The following is a 12,048-nucleotide window of genomic DNA, read 5'->3' as shown; positions in this document are numbered from 1 at the left end:
TGGGATCGGGAGGGCAAGCAGTTCTCATCAGACGGCTGCCCCTGCTTTATTGTACAGCTCTCTGTTATGTGCACAAAGACAGGGAGGTTACATCAGAAGACTGGACAGCAAACATCAGAAGGCTGAGGCAGCAAAGATAAAGTAATCTTGTAGTGTCTAATGTTAGGCCTTGACTATCCTCCTACCTATAGATAAATCCCTGTTCCCAGGACAGATGGTTTCTACTTGTTTCTTTAGTTTAGATAAGTTCCCCTTGGGAGTTCTCTATCTGTGCCTCTTGATTAGCCAAGTCTCTGCTTAGGCTTTTTCTGTTCATATTAACTCTTTATGTATCAGCACTGCATTAGCTCCCCTCAATTCCCCCTTTTTTATTTTTTGAGATCGTGCCTGGCTTAGGCGGTTGGTACAGACATGTCCATTTACCCGTCATAGGAGACCATTCCTCTAGCGAACGGTTCCTGTCTTAGGTTATGTACATTTTTACCACATCCTTACCCGTCTTTGGCTACCGATCTCCTTAGGGGCTAGACAGGGGTGTTTGTCTTTTGTTTGGCAGCCATACTGAGTTTTATCTTATGGATTTCACCATAAATATCTGTGACTGTCCTTGTCACAGTCTTGAAGATACAGGGGAGGAGGCATATCATCAAGAGGATCACAACAAGGGGAACCAAAAAAGGGGCCATGATTTTAAACATAGAAGAGTATGAGGGAAATACATTATGAAAGCTAGAAACAAGTTTGTTAAGCATATCAGCTACATCAGTATTTAACGGGGAAGCTTTTTGTAGAGTCAGTACCTCTTTATGAAATTGAACAAGATCAAGAGTAACATTTTCATGATGCCAAATGCCTAACAAATGTTTCTTAATTTTTTCCCAAGGTGTTTTAGACTGATTGTATTGTTTTGCTGTCACACAAATCCAGGTGTAGTCTGCATGAGAAGACAATCTTGTCTTTACTTTTAGGGCTTGTACTTCATCACCCATCCAAAACACCATTTCATATAAGGCATCAATCTTGGCATTTAGTTTTTGGTCTATGAGGTCTTGTGTGTCTAAAGCAATGGATACGTTTTTAGATAGTTCATTAACATAAGTAGCAGTTTGTACAGACTGTGATAGAGAAACAGCTGCTGTTACAGAGGAAGCTATGAGCATGATTAGTGCAGTTACACCAGTTATAATAAGTCCTAGTGCTCGAACAGGTCGCGAGAGAGCCGTCTCTAGCTTAATCAACACTTGATATCCCCTATCTGAATACCACTCCCCTGTTACATTAACAGGTAACATTACAAAGGAAGGTTGGTGTAATACCATAACGCTTTGGTTTTTGGGGAGCCAAGTGACACAACTACTGATTTTACAATTGTTACAAGTGACATTGAACTGAGAATCTTTTACAACATTAATAATAATACTGCCAATCAATAATACATGTGGGGGCTTAACACAAGCAGTAGTATTTTGTCTAATGGTAAGGTTACCGCTACTATCTGCGAACGCTGTGGGTGGTAATGCCCCTGCTATTTTTCAAATATGATGTTGAGGATAAGAGGCAGTCTACCATAGCCCTGCTACTACTCCCAAGTGTCCAGGAAATTGGTTTGTCACATTTCCTCCGGACCAGTCAATAAAAGATCTATTAAAACCTGGGACGGGATATTTCCAGGCTTTGATGTAGCAGTCTCTCTATAAAACGGCTTTGTTGCTTGTACAAGTCTCTCCTTCACACGGGTCAATTGTAGGTGGAGGAGTTTCAGGGACGTAGGCCCAATATGTGGTTCCATCAGCTGAGCTCAGGATCATTGAAGCTCTGAGCAGTGTCTGCAGCAAAACGCACCAGCCTTTCCGGTAGCCATTGTGGTCCTCCATCACTCTGTGAATAAACACAAACATGCCCTCGTCCCCAAATTAGGACTGGGTCTGGCCCGTGCCACTGATTATCGAGTGGATCATTTCATTGGCCAAATATAGTTCATGTAACAGTTAACATTTACTTGAAGTGATTGTCATTTTAAATCTGTCTTGACAGAGGGCTTTTATTCTGCCCCCTGAGAGACTATAATTTCATGTGAACAGAAACACTTTACAGTAAAAAATTCATATATTTTTCCCTATTATGAATAAATCCACCAAAATTGACATAATATTGTTAAATTTTCAACATACCTCATTATTTCTTATCAAACCCATTATTTGCAGGTATTATAAACCAAGACAAATAAAGTTCACTTCCCCCAAACCTTCTACAACTTACTACATACTCTCAAGTTTAGCTTTTACTATCTCCTTTTATGTTCTGCCACAACCAGACGTTTTTACTTTAAGACAAAACTACTCTCTTTCCCCCTTTTTTATTTTTTTTTTTCCTTACTTATTACCAGTCAACTGCCTTTCCTCTGCCCTCTTGCTTTTTAGGCAACACTAAAACTTTCAACACAATCTTTAAGGTGGTTTTCTTTCAGTAATCCAGAGAATATTGAGTCATTTCATGTGTGTTTAACCATCCTGAAATACTACACTTTAAAAATGGCAATTTTCTTAATTGGCTCAAAAACAGTATGGCTTGGTTTTACTTGGTCAAGTTAATATGATTTAAAATATATATACATGTTTATACACACACACACACACACACACACACACCCATTTTTACTCAAGGGAAAAAAAATACTTTAAAGACATGCCAATTTGAAAAGGCATCAAAGTAAAAAAAATAAAAGCAAATACAAAAAATAAAAAAGTAAGGTGGAGAGATCCACTGGTACCTTAGAGGGTCCATGAACGTCATAATATCCCTGTAAAGGATCCCTCACCTTTTTCCAAGTTTCTATATCTAAAGTCCCTTCCTCAGGAAACCAAGGACATACTTGTTCTACAAATTCTAGAAATCTAAGCAACTGTGCTTTACTGGTTTTTACTCCTCTAGCTTTTAGCATGCTCTTCAACATATGGGTACACAGCCGTTTACTGTTTCCCTGTCCCATAATTTATTACTCCCGACTATGGTATCTCACCGCACCCCTTACCTGTTTCGATGCACGTCTCAATTCCGTGCGGTGCCCTTCACTTTATCCCCAGTATTCAGGTCCCTGTTCAGGCGCCACTTGTCAGAGCCTGCCGACGAGACGAACGGTCCTGAAGTGGGGAGCGAGGATTGAGAAAAAAGAAGACAAGAGACAAAGATGGGATCGGGAGGGCAAGCAGTTCTCATTAGACCGCTGCCCCTGCTTTATTTTACAGCTCTCTGTTATGTGCACAAAGACAGGGAGGTTACATCAGAAGGCTGGGACAGCAAATGTAAAGTAACCTTGTAGTGTCTAATGTTAGGCCTTGACTGTCCTCCAAGCTTCAGATAAATCCCTGTTCCCAGGACAGATGGCTTCTACTTGTTTCTTTAGTTTAGATAAGTTCCCCTTGGGAGTTCTCTATTTGTGCCTCTTGATTAGCCAAGTCTCTGCTTAGGCTTTTTCTGTTCATATTAACTCTTTATGTATCAGCACTGCATTAGCTCCCCTCACTGCTGGCTGTTCTTGATGCTCTGTGGAAACAAAAAGTGAAGGATAAGGTGGAACTACAAACTACCTGCAAGAGCATTGAAGGTGTATACCAACAAGCACACAGAACCCCTCAGCAAAGGTTGGGAGATTTAATGGCTCCAGACATTTAAGGAAATCTCTGTTCAATCATTAGTTGATCACCAAACTAAATGATCAGAGAATCCAGTGGCCATACATGATAAAAAATACATACTTTACAGAATTTGTTCCTGGAAGTCATAAACAAATAGCAGCAATAACAAACAACAAAAACTACATACCCCGGGAAAAAGGAGATCTGATCTCCAGAGTTGCCACAGGATATTATTTCAAATGTTCAGTTTTCAACAAAAAGTTGTGAGACATGTAAAGAAACAAGAAAGTATGGCCCATATGGGGAGGAAGGGAGCAATCAATAGAAACTGTACCTAAGGAAACCAAACATTGGACTTATTAGACAAAGGCTTTAAATCAGCTATTTTAAATATATTCAAAGAACTAAAGGAAAATATATTCAACTAGGATAAATTCAAAGAGATCCGTACTTAGACACATCATAATTAAACTCACAAAAGATAAATACGAAAAGAGAATCTTGAAAGCAGCAACAGATGGGAGAGGGGGTTATCACTTTGTGAGGGGTGAAATGTCTAACTATTGCATTGTTTTGTAAACCTGAAACTAATTAAAAACAAAAGTTACTGGGCCGGCCCGGTGGCTCAGGCAGTTAGAGCTCCATGCTCCTAAATCCAAAGGCTACCAGTTCGATTCCCACATGGGCCAGTGGGCTCTAAACCACAAGGTTGCCAGCTCAATTCCTCGAGTCTGGCAAGGGATGGTGGGCAGCGCCCCCGCTACTACCAACGGCAATAGGACCTGGAGCTGAGCTGCGCCCTCCACAACTAAGACTGAAAGGACAACAACTTGACTTGGAAAAAGTCCTGGAAGTACACACTGTTCCCCCAATAAAGGCCTGTTCCCCTTCCCCAATAAAATCTTTAAAAAAATAAAAAGTTACTGATGGTAAAAACCAAAAACAAAACAAAACAAAAAAAAACCCAGAAAGCAGCAAAAGAGAAATAACTTACCATGTACAAGGAATCCCCGATAAGCTTAACAGTTGATTCCTTATCAGAAATCACGGAGGCCAGAAGGCAGTAGAATGTCCTCAAAATGCTGAAAAGAAAAGCATTGTCAACCAATAATTCTACGTGAACAAAATATCCTTCAAAAATAAAGGAGATAGGTGAAGGATTGACAGCATCAGGAGCTCCATTCACCTGCTTCTTCATGAAACTGGTAAAAACTATACAAACACAACCATTTAAAGCCTCTGGAGGGTAGATGAGGGGCTCAGTTGGTTAGAGTGCGAGCTCTGGGCAATGGGGCTGCTGGTTTGATTCCCACATAGGCCAGCAAACTGCACCCTCCGCAATTAGAATGAAGTCAATGAGCTGCCGCTCAGCTCCCGGGTGGCCAGATGGCTCCGTTGGTTGTAGCGCAGGCTCGCAACTATAAGGTTGCCGATTCGACTCCCACAAGGGATGGTGGGTTGCACCCCCTGCAACTAACAACGGCAACTGGACCTGGAGCTGCACCCTCCACAGCTAAGATTGAAAGGACAACAACGTGACTCGGAAAAGTCCCGGAAGAACACACTGTTCCCCAATAAAGTCCTGTTCCTCTTCCCCAAATAAAAAAAAAAATCTTAAAGAAAAAAAAGAAATATCAGCCCTAAATGACACATTAGATGAAATGAACACACAGTAGCACCTCAGTTTTCGAACATCTCCGCTGACGAACATTTCGGTTTACGAACATTGTAAACCCAGAAGTAAATGCTTCGGTTTTCGGAAGTCGAACATGTCATGGAGCTTCTGCTAAGTGCAAGATCTGGAGGCCTAGCTGTTGGCTGTTTTCGAATGTTTCAGAATTCTAACTAACGATCTTCCGGAACAGATTACATTCAAAAACCGACGTACCACTGCAATTGACATTTACAGAGCGCTTCATCCTAGAATATCAGACTATACATTCTTTTCTAGTGTACATGGAACATTCTCAAGGATAGACCATATATTGGGACATAAAACTAGCCTCAACAAATTTAAGAAAACTGAAATCATACCAAGCATATTCTCTGATCACAAGGCTTTCAAATTGGATATCAACTGCAAAGAGAAAGCAGGAAAAGAAACAAATGTGTGGAGATTGAACAACATACATTTAAAGAATGACTGGGTCAAAGAAATAAGAGGAGAGGTCAAAAGACATAGAAACAAATGACAATGAAAATAAATCTTACCAAAATTTTTGGGATGTAGTAAAAGCAGTTTAAAGAGGGAAATTTGTATCATGACAGGCCTAGGTCAAGAAACAAGAAAAATCCCAGATAATAACCTCATGTTACATCTTAAAGAACTAGAAAAAGAACAAATGAAACCCAAAGTCAACAGCAGGAAGGAACTAATAAAAAGCAGAGCAGAAGTAAATGAAATAGAGAACAAAAAGACATTAGAATAAATCAACGCAAAAATGAGCTGGTTCTTTGAAAAGATTAATAAAATTGACAAACCCTTGGCTAGACTCACTAAGATAAAAAGACAAAAGACACAAATAAACAAAATCAGAAATGAAAGAGGGGAAGTTATCACAGATGCCACAGAAATACAGAGGATCATCCGAGAATACTATGAAGGACTGTATGCCACCAAATTCAATAGTCTAGGAGAAATGGACAAGTTCTTAGAAACATATAGCCTTCCTAGGCTGAATCACGAAGAATGGGAAAATCTAAATAGACCGATCACCAGTAAGGAATTGAATCATTCATCCGAAACCTCCCCAAAAGCAAAAATCCGGGAGTAGATGGCTTCATTAGTGAATTCTACCAAACATTCAAAGAAGATCTAATACCTGTCTTACTCAAACTCTTCCAAAAAACTGAAGAAGAGACAATACAATATTCCCTAACTCATTTTATGAGGCCAACATTACCCTGATATCAAAAACCTGGTAAGGATAACACAAAAAAGAAAATTACAGACCAACATCTCTGATGAATACAGATGCAAAAATCCCAAACAAAATTCTAGCAAATCAAATGCAACAATGCATTACAAAAATTATTAATCACGATCAAGTGGGGTTCATCCCAGGGGCACAAGGATGGTACAATATATGCAAATCAATCAACATGATACACTACATAAACAAAATAAAGGACAAAATCATATGAGTATATCAATAGATGTAGAAAAAGTGTTTGACAAGATACAACATCCATTTATGATTAAAACACTTAATAAAATAGGTATAGAAGGAAAATACCTTAACATAATAAAGGTCATATATGACAAACCCTCAGCTAATATCATAATTAACAGTGAAAAACTGAAGCCCTTTGCTCTATGTTCAGGAACACAACAGGACTGTCCCCTATCACCTCTGCTTTTCAACATAGTATTGGAAGGAAGTTCTAGCCAGAGCAATCAGGCAAGAGAAAGATATAAAAGGTATCCAAACTGGGAATGAAGAATTGTCACATTTTGCCGATGACATGATGCTTTATATAGAAAACCCTAAACACTACACCAAAAGGCTATTCGAAATAAACGAATACAGTCAAGTTGCCAGCTACAAAATCAACGTACAAAAGTCCATTGCATTCCTATATACTAACAATGAAATCTCAGAAAGAGAAATTAAAAAAACAATTCCTTTTGCGATTGGAACAAAAAGAATAAAATACCTAGGAATAAACTTAACCAAGGATGTGAAAGACCTATATACTGAAAAATGTAAGACATTTTTTAAAAAAATGAAGACACAAAGAAATTGAATGACATTCCATGTTCATGGGTTGGAAGAATCAACACAGTTAAAATGGCCATATTACCCAAAGCAATATACAAGTTTAATGCAATCCCTATCAAAACCCCCATGGCATTTTTTAAAGAAATAGAACAAGAAATGATCAGATTTGTATGGAACCACAAAAGACCCCGAATAGTCAAAGCATTCCTAAGAAAAAAGAACAATGCTGGAGGTATCACACTCCCTGACTTCACTTTGTAGTACAGAGCAACAATAATCAAAACAGTATCTTACTGGCAGAAAAACAGACACACAGATCAATGGAATAGAATAGAGAAATAAATCCACATAAATATGGACAGATAATTTTTGACAAAGAAGCCAAAAACGTACAATGGAGAAAGGACAGCCTCTTCAATAAATGGTGCTGGGAAAGCCATGTGCAAAAGAATGAATTAGACTGCTGTCTGTCACCGTGTCCCAAAATTAATTTAAAATGGATCAAAGACCTAAACGTAAGACCTGAAACAATAAACTGCATAGAAGAAAACATAGATACTAAACCTATGGACCTTGGGTTCAAAGAGCATTTTATGAATTTGACTCCAAAGGCAAGGGAAGTAAAAGCTAAAATAAACGAATGGGACTAAATGAAACTTAAAAGCTTCTGCACAGCAAAAGAAACCATAGACAAAATAAAGAGGCAACAAATTAATGGGAGAAGATTTTTGCAAACAGTGCCTCCGATAAGGGTTCCAAAATATATAAGGAACTCATACAATTCAACAACAAAAAAATCAACAATTCAATTTAAAAATGGGCAGAGCACCTAAAGAGACATTTCCCCAAGGAGGACACACAAATTGTCAATAGACATATGAAAAAATGCTCAACATCACTAATCATCAGAGAAATGCTCAACATCACTAATCATCAGAGAAATGCAAATAAAAACTACAATGAGATATCACCTCACCCCAGTCAGAATGGCTATCATCAAAAAGACAAATAGTAACAAGTGTTGGAGAGGCTGTGGAAAAGGAACCCTCATACACTGTTGGTGGGAATGCAGATTGGTGCAGCCGCTATGGAAGGCAGTGTGGAGGTTCCTCAAAAAAAAATAAGAATAGAATTACCATATGACCCAGCAATCCCTCTCCTGGGTATCTACCCAAAAACATTTGAAAAGTTTTATCCAAAAAGACATGTGTGCTCCAACATTCATCGCAGCTTTATTTATGGTGACCAAGACATGGAAACAACCAGAGTGTTCTTCAATAGATGAATGAATAATGAAGTTGTGGCATATATACACAGTGAAATACTATTTGGCCATAAGAAAAGATTCGAAAACCTTGGTTTTCGAATGTCTCTGTTGACGAACATTTCGGTTTACGAATGCCGTAAATTTTATGGATCTATGGTATCATTAGATAGTAAAATTCATTTGCAGTTTTAGGGGCTGATTTTAAAGGTCTGGAATGGATGAATCCATTTTGCATTACTTTCTATGTGGAAACTGTGCCTCGGTTTCGAATGTTTCAGAACTTGAACGGTCTTCTGGAACGGATTACGTTAAAAAACCGAGGTACCACTGTAGTACCATTTGCAAGAATATGGATGGATCTCGAGATTATAATGCTAAGCAAAATAAGTCAGATAGAAAAAGTAGAGAATCATATGATTTCACTGATATGTGATATATAAAACTGAAAACAACAAAAGAGCAAGATAAAGAAGTGAAGAAACAAAAACTCATAGACACAGACAATAGTTTAGTGGTTACCAAAGGGTAAGGGGGGTGAAGGGTGGGAGATGAGGGCAAAGAGCATCAAATATATGGTGATGGAAAGAGAACTGACTCTAGGTGGTGAACACACAATGTGATATATATAGATGTTGTAATACAGAATTGCACACCTGAAATCTATGTAACTTTACTAACAATTGTCACCCCAATAAACTTTAATTAAAAAAAAAAGATCTCAAGCCAATAACCATAAGATACTAATAAAAGAAGAACAAACTAACCCAAAGAAAGCAGAAGGAAGGAAATATTAAAGATTAGAGCAGAAATTAATGAAACAGAAACACACAGAGAAAATCAATTAAATCAAAAGTTGCTTCGTTGAAAAGATTTTCAAAAACTGACAAACCTATAGGTAGATTGAACAAGAAAAAAAGAGAGAAGATGTAAACTACTAGAATCAGAAATGAAAGAGGGGATATTACTACTGACCTCAGACAAATAATGAAGGATTATGTGGACATTTGTATGCAAACAACATATACATAACCAAATGAGATGGATAAATTCCTAGAAAACACAAACTACCAAAACTGACTCAAGAAGAAATAGACAATCTGAACAGACCTATAATAAGTGAAGCTATTGAATTAGTAATTTTAAAAACTACCCACAAAGAAAAGCCCAGGAGCAGACAGCTTCACTGGTGTATTCTTCCAAACATTAAAGAAGAATTAATACCAATTTTTCACAAATTCTTATCATAAACAGAAAAGAAAGAAACACTTCCCAACTCATTTTAGGAGTCCAATATTATCCTGATACCAAAACCAGAGAAAGACATCACAAGAGAAGAAAACTATAGATGTATGCAGATGTTCTCAACAACATATTAGCAAACAGAATCCAGCAACATACGAAAAGAACTACATACCATGGTCAAGTGGACTTTTCTCCAAGAATGCGAAGTTGGTTTAACATCCCAAAAATCAATTAATGTAATATGCTATAATAATAGAATAAAAGACAAATTAAGACTTTCCCAGACAAACAAAAACTGAGAGAATTTGTTACTAGCAGACCTGCACTACAAAAAATGCAAAAGGGAATCTTTCAGGTTAAAATGAAATGACTAGACAGTAACTCAATTACAAATGAAAAAATAAAGAGAACCAATAGTGGTAACTATTAGGGTAAATATAAAAGATAACATAAATGTACTTGTTTGTAGCTCTTCTTTTCTTTCTCATTTATAAGACAACTGCATAAAGCAATAATTATACATATTACGTGGATAAAAGTGCAAAGGCCTAATGTTCCTGTTCGTTTTGGTTTGTGTTGTCCAGCACAAATGGCATTCATCACTTTAAGGACAATATTGTGGAATTTCAATCTGTTAGAGAGTCATGGAAAAATAAACTTCCTTATATTGTTTCTTCGATGAGGCAGTAACATTTGCGCATTTTCACACCTGGATTATAAAACCTTGTGCATTTCCCAAGGACAGAAACAGCATATTCTCTAGGAACTGGATTCTCACCCAGAATTGTGATGATGCTGATGAAAACGCTGCGACTCATACTTGCCCTTAACTGTTAAACATATCCTTGTTGAGGTGATAATAACCAGTGTGGAAATTGATAACAGATATGAAGCTATTATGGAACTTTAAAGAGAGATCTCCTGATGACCTGGAATGATCAAATTTGCAGAAACTGGAAATTATCCTGATGTAATTGGAGGTGGTCTGATTGATGGTTTGAAGCAGGTACAGCAGGTAATGTTATCTAAAGATTCCTCAAATCACTATTTGCAACTTCTTAGGAAGTTGGTAGTATGGATCTTGGAAGTGTGAGTACCAAAGATATTTAGTCCTCCTCCTTCCTGACAAGTAGGAGCCCTCCATGGGAGGCCAAGCTGCCAACTCCTGAGACAGAGCAAGGACTGCTTCCCAGGGACTGCCCAACCTCAGTCAAGTTCCTGAGAGCAAATAGCCAGGTGGTACCAAGCACCATCCATCATCACCAGCCACAGGTCAGGGACAAGGCTGTGTGGTCTGGCTTCTTGAGAGAAGAAACTAATATAGTTAACGACCAGGCACTGTAACCTGAAAACTCAATCCTCGCAACAATCTCTCACATTATTGTCATCGCATTTTACAGGAACGGGGGGGGGGGGGGGGGGGTGTTAGGAACTTCTAATCCCATCTCTGCCAGGGTTTAGCATGGTGGGCAAGAAAGGTGAGTCTGTTTTCTCACCTGTAAATGGTAACAGTACATGCCTCACCCGGTGGTGGAGAGATTTAACAGACCACGCAGGGACCCTTAACAAACACTGGATTCTTTCTCGGGTTTCCCATCCCTATGCGCAGGCTCAGATCTCAAAACCAGCCTCGCCCCAGCTTGGCGTTCACCGCCGGGACCCGGACGACCACAAAAACCGGCCCAAGACGACCCGGAAGCAGAATCTCCAAGTCAAAGCTGGTGTTGCTGCTTGGGCCCCACCACCAGAGGGAGAGAGAGTCGCCTACGTTGGCTCGCACCTCCCTTGTCACGTGAGCAAGCCAGTCCCACAGATGGAGGGGTTTGCCGTACGGATGGCTGCTTCCTTTGTGGTGGTAAGGAACGCTGAGAGGCTTTCCCGTTTTTCCTCAACGCGGTGACCTGAGCGAAGTAATTGCAACACAGGCTTCTCGTAAACAATGGCTGGCGCGGAGTTAACAGGTATTTTTCTTGACATGGTCGGTGGCCAGAAGTACAAGATGGCGGCACCCACTGCGCGCGCTGATGCAGACGGGAAAATGGAAGCTTGTGTGCTTGAGATTGCCCGCCCCTCGGCCGGCCACGCCCCCAGCGTAGGGTGGGGCTGGGCTTTAGGGTACCCGGGAAAAGGTGGGAGCCGTATCTGCGTGCTCCCTTTCCAGGCTCTTCCCAGCGCCGCTTGG

The 12,048-nt window shown here is 39.3% G+C and overlaps 1 long non-coding RNA gene across 5 annotated transcripts; it reads right to left on the bottom strand.

Annotated features, from left to right (window-relative positions):
* Window positions 1-1,472: 1,472 nt before the first annotated feature.
* LOC117011647 (uncharacterized) lies at window positions 1,473-11,825 on the bottom strand. 5 transcript variants are annotated; one of them, XR_004421047.1, is made up of 4 exons: window positions 11,363-11,639; window positions 4,630-4,717; window positions 3,032-3,140; window positions 1,473-1,878 (listed from the first exon to the last, which is right to left on the bottom strand). It is a non-coding gene; the product is annotated as an uncharacterized LOC117011647 (long non-coding RNA). The 5 variants fall into 5 exon arrangements; XR_004421044.1 differs by lacking the exon at window positions 1,473-1,878 and adding an exon at window positions 10,039-10,110 and having other exon boundaries at window positions 2,357-3,140; XR_004421046.1 differs by lacking the exons at window positions 1,473-1,878; window positions 11,363-11,639 and adding an exon at window positions 11,647-11,825 and having other exon boundaries at window positions 2,357-3,140.
* Between the last annotated feature and the right edge of the window lie 223 nt (window positions 11,826-12,048).

Source organism: Rhinolophus ferrumequinum, chromosome 19, assembly GCF_004115265.2.
Source record: "Rhinolophus ferrumequinum isolate MPI-CBG mRhiFer1 chromosome 19, mRhiFer1_v1.p, whole genome shotgun sequence".
Classification (NCBI taxonomy): Eukaryota; Metazoa; Chordata; class Mammalia; order Chiroptera; family Rhinolophidae; genus Rhinolophus; species Rhinolophus ferrumequinum.
This window is presented reverse-complemented; position numbering and strand designations above follow the sequence as displayed.